This window comes from Danio rerio, chromosome 1 (assembly GCF_052040795.2).
Source record: "Danio rerio strain M-AB ecotype USA chromosome 1, GRCz13ab, whole genome shotgun sequence".
NCBI classification, from domain to species: domain Eukaryota; kingdom Metazoa; phylum Chordata; class Actinopteri; order Cypriniformes; family Danionidae; genus Danio; species Danio rerio.
The window spans coordinates 29,749,641-29,758,674 of record NC_141021.1 but is presented as its reverse complement, the minus strand read 5'-3'; the positions used below and the strand labels follow the sequence as shown (position 1 = coordinate 29,758,674).

The window sequence follows — 9,034 nt, the reverse complement described above, 5'->3', positions numbered from 1 at the left end:
ATTGTTTTTTTAATATCAACTTCACATATAACAGCACTCTCTTCATCTCAAACAAGCTTCCTTGTTTTTTTTTTTACATCAAAACAAATCAGTGTGACTCAATAACCGATACATGTGTGATGGGGCGACGTATGGGCTTGGCACTACATTTCCCATAAGTCCGTAGCAGAGCGTAACGTAGCGTAATAGGTGTCAGTACGCGCTATAAATAGACGCACAACAGCATAGCGTGTTTTTGGTTGTCATTCATTGAGGCTACAAAAAAGTGGGTATCAAGCAGAATCCCACCCGTGTTAATGGTGATTGGCCTGGTGACACAGTCGGCAGATTTTAACTGATATGCTACTTGTGTGAATTACATTCAAAAGGTTCTCTAAGAAGAAACTCTGGGTTGGGTTTTAATTCCTTTCGGTTAGGTCCAGTTATGTAAGGACTAGCACGACTATTGTTACTATTTTTGTTTGTTGATTTAGGTGAAAGGCCCTGTTAGTTGTGTGCTGTGTACAAATATTATTGTAACTTTTTCTTTGGTTTGTTTTGTTACTCTTGTGTGTTAAAGGGCAGCCGCTCGTCTCCTCCGTGGGTGTGACTGGCACTGGTGAGGTGGTGGGACCCTTTAATGGTTTGTGGTGATTTGTGTATATTTTTGGAGTGCTGTGGTTGCTGTAGTGTGATTGCTGTGCTACTGGGAGTTAAGAGCTTCTCATCTGTTGCATCTTCTCACACTTCGTCCTGCCCCGTTGTAGGCCTGAGGTTTGCCCTGAATGTTTTGTTATTTTGTGTTGCTTACTTTAGCATTCTCTTTTTTAAATTGAAATTGCCCCATTTATGCAATATTTTAACGAGTAACTGGTTTTGTACTTTATAATAAAAACTGTTTGAATGAGTCATAGAGTTCTGATTAAGTTTTGTGGCTATTATTCACTCATCATTATCTGATGGGTTACAATTTGGCGTAGTCGGCAGGATCATTAAAAAAAAAAAATACATAATTTTTATATACCTTTTTTTTCTCTTTTTTTTTTGGGCTTCACCATTTATTGTTGGTAAGTAATAGGTAAATGTACTGGTAACAATAGTCGTGCAAGAAGACTGCTGTTTTGATCTCCCTAGAAGTCAATCCTACATTGTTGGCTTGCTGTGACTTCTGCTTGAGTTTGTTCCAGAATGTCTGAAGATCTGCAGCAAGAATTAATGGACCTGCGCGAACAGCTGCGTAGTATGAAGGCATTGAATGATCAGCTAAGAAGTCAAGCCTCACCAAGTGGACATTCGATCAATCCATCGTCCTCTATTAATTCTAATACTCCTCCATCCTCTTTTAACAGGGTGCTGTATGTTCCTAGAGAGCGAAAATGCCCACGTTTTTATGGACAATCTGATCCTTCAGCTGTGAGTCTGGAGGAGTGGATTGAGGAGGCCACTATGTGTATTGAGGGGAGAGGTTGATCTGAGAGGGAGCAAACATTGTTTTTACTGGATCATTTGGGAGGGGAAGCAAGGATGGAGATAAAGCTACGTCCTGCTGCTGAGAGGGAAAAACCTGAACTGATTTTTAATATTTTAAAGAATATGTATCGGGGTAAACTGACTTTCGTGCAGCTCCAGCAAAAATTTTTTGAGAGGAAACAGCAGGAGGGAGAATCCTTAATGGATTTCTCCCATTCATTAATGTCTTTAATGGAGGCAGTGCGAAGTAGTAATCCATTAGGTGTTCCTAATGCTGATCAAGTATTACGAGATCAGTTTGTAGAGCATGTTAGCGATGTAACATTGCGACGTGAACTCAAGCGATTTGTGAGACAAAAGCCTTCTTGTTCTCTCATAGATGTTAGGGGTGAAGCAATTCGGTGGGTGGAGGAAGGAGAAATGGGGTCCACTACACCAATGTTACAACCATGGTGTAATCGAACACAAGGTAGGGTAGTCCAGTTTGAAACAAAACCCAGGTTGGATAAGTTATCCGAGTTCAGTGAAATTAAAGACATGCTTAGAAGTCAACAAGAGCAAATAGATGTTATTACCAAGTGTCTTAATGAACTTAAGCCTATATCTGAACATGTCAATACCACTTCCCCTAAACCCAATTCTCGAAGGTGCTTGCGCTGTAATAAGCTCGGCCATATTGCCCGATATTGTCGACAGCCTTGGCCGGTTGACGCTAGACCTAGGTCACCGACGGTTAATGTGGTTGAGACCCCTTTGGAAGAGCCTTTAAACCAGTACCCTCTGCTGTCATGAGCCAGACAACAGAAATGGGTAGTGATGGCTCAAAGCTATCTATTCCAGTGTGCCCTTCTGTTTTACAACGTATGGTTGGGCAGTGTCCACACGTGACTGTTCAGATGGGGAAGGTTACTGTTCCTTGTCTTCTGGATACTGGTTCCATGGTGACTACCATAACTGAATCTTTCTTTCTTAGCCATTTTAAACTGTTGGGTGAAGAAACCCTTAAAGAATGTAGTAGGCTCCAGTTGAAGGCTGCAAATGGGTTAGAAATCCCATATGTAGGATACTTTGAGACTGACATGTTGGTGTTGGGACAAACTATCCCAAGAAGAGGCGTTCTGGTAGTTAAAGATCCAGTTGAAACTTCATTGCATCAAGGAAGGGCATCTACACCTGGTCTGCTGGGTATGAATGTTATTGGCCAATGCTACAGTGATTTGTTCGAACAGCATGGCCCAGGATTATTTTCAGCATCTTTAGTTCAACAGGCAGAATCAGGATGGAAAAATGCCCTTCTGCAATGCCAGAGAGTCGAGAATGCCTCTACAGCTGACTCTATTGGTCATGTGCGAGTGCAGTCGGAATATCCAGTGCAGATTCCAGCAGGCACATTAAGGTTAGTACCAGCACTTTGCCCAAAAGGGTTTGGTTATGATAATACAGTTGCATTATTGGAACCACAGGAATCAGGATGTAATGGTTTACCTTCAGGAGTTTTGATTTCCCCTTCCCTGCTCCGTTTATGCCAAGGCATGGTGTTCGTTCCAGTAGTGAATGTTAGTACAATTCCTGTTAGCCTACCACAACGAGCTAGATTGGGAACATTAGTAAGAGCTGAAATGATCCCCTCAAAACCTCAGGGTTTTTCATTTGAAAGGGTGGAGAACACTTTCACCGTTTTGGTTCAGGCTCAGCAAAGTATATCCAAAATAGAACTTGATACTAACTTAGAATTACAAGGGCTTGCTGAATCAGAACAAAGACGGGTAAGAGACCTCTTAGGCAAATATAGTGACATTTTTGCAAAAACTGATGGGGATTTGGGATGTACCTCTTTGATCGAACATCAGATCCCCTTATTAGATGACATCCCTGTGCGTCAAAGGTATCGTAGACTTCCCCCAAGTCAGTTGGAGGAGGTTAAAGATCACATTAAGCAGCTGTTGGATGGCCAAGTCATTAGGGAGAGTTGTAGTCCTTACGCTTCACCTATAGTACTGGTTAAGAAGAAGGATGGCTCCTTACGAATGTGTGTTGATTATCGCCAGTTAAACGCCAAGACTCGTAAAGATGCTTTTCCATTACCAAGGATTGAGGAGTCTTTGGATGCGCTGACTGGTGCCAGGTGGTTCTCAACACTTGATTTGGCCAGTGGTTATAATCAGGTTCCGGTAGCAGAAGAAGATAAGTATAAAACTGCCTTCTGCACACCTTTTGGCCTATTTGAGTTTAATAGGATGCTGTTTGGATTATGTAATGCACCAAGCACGTTTCAGCGGCTAATGGAAAGGATTTTTGGTGACCAAAGTTTTCAATCCCTGCTATTATACCTGGACGATGTGATTATTTTTTCTTCCTCCGTAGATCAACATCTGCAGCGCTTGGAATTGGTGTTGAACCGCTTACGACAACAAAATCTAAAGGTTAAACTCAGTAAGAGCCGTTTCTTTTGTCCTAAAGTCCCCTATTTAGGGCATGTCGTCTCTGCTGAAGGTGTGGGAACTGACCCCGATAAGGTGGCAACTGTGGCAAATTGGAAGCGGCCTGAAAATGTCCAGGAGCTTCGGTCATTTTTAGGATTTGCCAGCTATTACAGACGGTTTATTAAGGGATTTTCGGGCATAGCAGGCCCCCTAAATCGACTAGTCGCAGAAGTCTCCTCTAGTAAAAAGGGAAAGTCTTCAAAGATGTGTGTGAAGAAGAGCTGGACAAAAAATTGTGAGAGTGCATTCCAAACACTGAAAGAGTTGTTAATAAGTGCCCCAATCCTGGCCTATGCAGACTTTAGCAAACCTTTCATTTTGGAAGTGGATGCAAGCCATCAAGGGTTGGGAGCAGTTTTGTCTCAAGACCATCAGGGAAAACTTAGGCCTATTGCCTTTGCAAGTCGAGGTCTAAGGCCATCCGAACGGAATATGCAGAATTACAGTTCAATGAAATTGGAATTTCTGGCTTTAAAATGGGCTGTTGCTGACAAGTTTCGAGATTACTTATTGGGACATAAGTGCATAGTGTACACCGATAACAACCCCCTGAGTCACTATCAGACTGCTAAACTTGGAGCATTGGAACAGCGCTGGGTGGGACAATTAGCAGACTTTGATTTGGACGTGAGGTATAAGCCAGGTCGACTTAATGGCAATGCAGACGCACTGTCTAGACAATACACTGAGTCAATGTCTCAGATTTCTGTAACCACATCGATCCCAGAGGCAGTAAGGCATTGTGTCAGTGAGGAAAATCCGGCATTAACCGTGAGAACTATTTCTGCCCTTCCTCTTTAGACGAAAACCAGCCTGCGGGAATGGCAAGAAACCGATCCGGTGATTGGTCAATTTCTTAAGTACTGGGATCGTCAGAGGCCTCCAACGCGAAGGGAGAGGAGTTTTGAGTCTTCGGCAGTGATTGAGCTGGTTCGTCAGTGGCAACGGTTAATAAAGGTGGAGGGTATCTTGTATAGAAGGTATCAAGCCCAAGATGGATTTAAAGAGTTTCGTCAAGTGGTGTTACCTCAGGCTCTACGAGATGAAGTCTTAAGTAGTCTGCATGACAATCATGGCCATCAGGGTGTGGAACGGACGGCCAGTTTGGTTCGAACACGTTGTTACTGGCCTGGTATGTACAAGTTCATTGAAAATTGGTGTAAGCAGTGTCAAAGATGTAATTTGGCAAAGGATGTGCGACCAAAAGTTAGAAGCTTTATGGGTCATCTTAAAGCAGAAAGACCATTGGATATTTTGTCCATCGACTTCACACTTTTAGAACCCTCATCTAATGGAACCGAAAATGTTCTAGTCATGACGGACGTCTTTTCAAAATTCACTCAAGCGATACCAACCAAAGATCAAACAGCACAGACTGTGGCACGGATATTAGTGGAGCGTTGGTTTTATTTATTTGGCCTGCCAAGGCAAATCCATTCAGACCAAGGGCGATGCTTCGAGAGTAGAGTCATCCAGGAACTGTGTGAAATATATGGAATTGCGAAAACCCACACAACTCCTTATAGACCTCAAGGAAATGGTCAATGTGAGCGGTTTAACAGGACAATGCATGATTTACTGCGCACCCTTCCTGCTGAAAAAAAGTTCCATTGGCCAGATTTTCTTTCACAAGTTGTGTTCGCTTATAATACCACAGAGCATCAGTCCACTGGTTATTCTCCATATGTCCAGCAGATGGAAGTGGTGAAGTTAAGAGGATACACAGATGTGAGTTGCGGCCGGTCTGTAGTTCTACAGATGATCCTGGGTTGCCCCCTCAAATTAGAGACGAAAAATCTAATTCGAGCGTGGAACCTATCTTTATTATAGTAGAACCAACAGAAGATGTATGCTCTGAGGAATGTATAGGAAACCCCCAGCCTGATTTAAGCAGGAATTTAAGTGTGGTGCCAACATCTGTTCGGTCTGATACAGAACCAAAACGCACACAGAGATCTACTGCAGGATGCCATCGGAACCCATACCACCTTCCCCAGTCAGCATGCAGTAATGAACAAAGAGCTGTCCCGGTGATGAGGCCATCCAGCAGCCCCCAAGGTTATTTGTTTAGGCCATGGGTGTGAAATGATTTATCGATGGGACATCGATTCAGATTAGGGGGGTGGATTGTGATGGGGCGACGTATGGGCTTGGCACTACATTTCCCATAAGTCCGTAGCAGAGCGTAACGTAGCGTAATAGGTGTCAGTACCAGGCCCGGATTAAGAACTCAGGGGCCCCTGGGCACATTATCTTGTAAGGCCCCCTACCTGGCCGCACCCCTATAGTTGAATTAAAAAAATAAGAATAATATAATAATTTTTAAATAAAATGAATCTATAATTTGTTGCCCACATATTTAAATAAATGATATATAGTACATATGTATTTATAGTCTGCAAAGATTTAAATTATTTTTCAAAGCATTAAATAAAAATACTAATAAAACTATATATATAATAATTTTTTTAAAGGGTATTTTATTGTATTGCTTTTCCAAACTTATAAAGCATATTATTGCCATTGCATATAACGCACAATGCTTCTCCAATCCAGTTCTATGAATCTGAGTCTTTCATAATACAAACACGAATTTACAGTCTCTCTCCTCCTCTACCTGTATTTTCTCTACTCTTCTCGTGATGAAGACTTGATTATAAACCTAAAAGTATCCGAAATCACAGACACTCTACCTCTTCTCTCCCCTCTCTCTCCTCATCTGGGCCTTTCTCTCTCTCTCCCTCTCTCTCTCCCTTTCTGTCCGTCTCTCACACGATGAATCCAGTCCGCGCTGCGCTGCCGTTAGCCTCCTCCGCCTGGTTAATGCTAGCTACTCATCATTTAAAGTTAACGTCGTCTTCTGTACCCTCATTCTCCTGATCAAGGGTCTGTTTAAAGAAGGTGTGTATGGAAAATGCCTCAATAAAGATGCCTCCTCTTCTCTCTCTCTTGCGTTTGCTAAATCCACTTGTCCACTCATTTTTGATCTATGACAGATATAACGTTACACTAAAGTCCGCTCAGTTTAGTGCGGATTACAAAACTGACGTTTCCGCACTTGACCAATTACAGCATTCTGTTTAGTTAAAGAAAGAAAGGCAATTTAAATATAATAATGATATTAACATGTGATCGCGATTTTTTTGCTCAGAGGAAATACAGGTGTCTGAGCAATAGAGTTTTTGAAGAGAGGCGCGGCAGGCGCCTATAATAAGACTAAACATTATTAAATACCCACGAGACACTTGTGACTTTATATCACATTTGCATTATTTTTAAAAAATGTTTCTTTCCTGTTAAAAATAAATATATTTCCAATCTGATATGTAATGGGGAGAAAAGAAAGTAGCACGAGTTCAACTGATGGTGGATTCGAACCGATGTTATGACTAATCGCGTCAAATGATGATGCCATTTGCCTTACAAGGTGCGCCACTGCGGCTGTATTACTTTACTGCTCTTTACTCATCTTGTCTCTATCAATCAGGCATCGATTTGCGTAAACCCTGAATAGCTTAGTCCAACTAGATGCGCTATTTGCAATTAGCCTAAAAAGACACTCCGAAATTGTCTTTTTTTCTCCCCCCTCGCAGGGGCCCCTAGTGCGCACGGGCCCCTGGGCCTGTGCCCATAAGGCCCATTGGTTAATCCGGCCCTGGTCAGTACGCGCTATAAATAGACGCACAACAGCATAGCGTGTTTTTGGTTGTCATTCATTGAGGCTACAAACAAGTGGGTATCAAGCAGAATCCCACCCGTGTTAATGGTGATTGGCCTGGTGACACAGTCGGCAGATTTTAACTGATATGCTACTTGTGTGAATTACATTCAAAAGGTTCTCTAAGAAGAAACTCTGGGTTGGGTTTTAATTCCTTTCGGTTAGGTCCAGTTATGTAAGGACTAGCACGACTATTGTTACTATTTTTGTTTGTTGATTTAGGTGAAAGGCCCTGTTTGTTGTGTGCTGTGTACAAATATTATTGTAACTTTTTCTTTGGTTTGTTTTGTTACTCTTGTGTGTTAAAGGGCAGCCGCTCGTCTCCTCCGTGGGTGTGACTGGCACTGGTGAGGTGGTGGGACCCTTTAATGGTTTGTGGTGATTTGTGTATATTTTTGGAGTGCTGTGGTTAGTGTAGTGTGATTGCTGTGCTACTGGGAGTTAAGAGCTTCTCATCTGTTGCATCTTCTCACACTTCGTCCTGCCCCGTTGTAGGCCTGAGGTTTGCCCTAAATGTTTTGTTATTTTGTGTTGCTTACTTTAGCATTCTCTTTTTTAAATTGAAATTGCCCCATTTATGCAATGTTTTAATGAGTAACTGGTTTTGTACTTTATAATAAAAACTGTTTGAATGAGTCATAGAGTTCTGATTAAGTTTTGTGGCTATTATTCACTCATCATTATCTGCTGGGTTACACATGGTTACGTTCTCAACAGCCTTGTGAAAGAAGCTACATTTTAAAACAAATTATTATTATTTTTTTTTAAATCTAGAGAACAGAGTGTAACACTGTGTGTTTTCTTCGGCTCTCCTCTCTTCCTTTCGCTTTTACCCAAACCCTCCTTTCTCTCCCCAGGCATGTCACTCAAGGATGTCTCTCAGCCAATCAGATTTCGAGTATGTCACAGTTTAAAACATCAAGTTAGATAGACACAAAAGGAGCACATTTTTGGAATGTTCATTTCCCCTTAAACTACAAAATTCATACAACTTTATTTTAAGGAAAAATATATATATATTTAAATCCTTAAAATAAAACAATGACAATCCAGTATTTCACACCTAGTCAGAGTCATGTTTATTTTACCTGGGTTACATAATAATGAGGATACCCAAAATTAACTAAAAGAGAAGAAACATTATAAAAAAAATTCTAAAGACCTGTTAATTTTCTTTAAGCAGCATTTGTCAGTTTTACTCCAAACTTAATTCATATTTTATATTTTAAATGCTGAATTATTTCTAACTTTGATTGTAAAAACAACTTAAGTCTCCAGCAGCTCCAGCAAGAGCATCATCTTCAGCATCACCTTCTTCATGATCACTGTCATCGCAATCTGTCATTTCGTATTAAATTTAATTTTATTCAAATATATCTGGATT

The 9,034-nt window shown here is 41.3% G+C and overlaps 1 long non-coding RNA gene across 1 annotated transcript; it reads left to right on the top strand.

Moving 5' to 3' along the window:
- Positions 1-263: 263 nt before the first annotated feature.
- LOC147846861 (uncharacterized) lies at positions 264-8,349 on the top strand. Its single transcript, XR_015476625.1, has 4 exons — positions 264-368; positions 560-2,845; positions 7,680-7,767; positions 7,959-8,349. It is a non-coding gene; the product is annotated as an uncharacterized LOC147846861 (long non-coding RNA).
- The last annotated feature ends 685 nt before the right edge of the window (positions 8,350-9,034 follow it).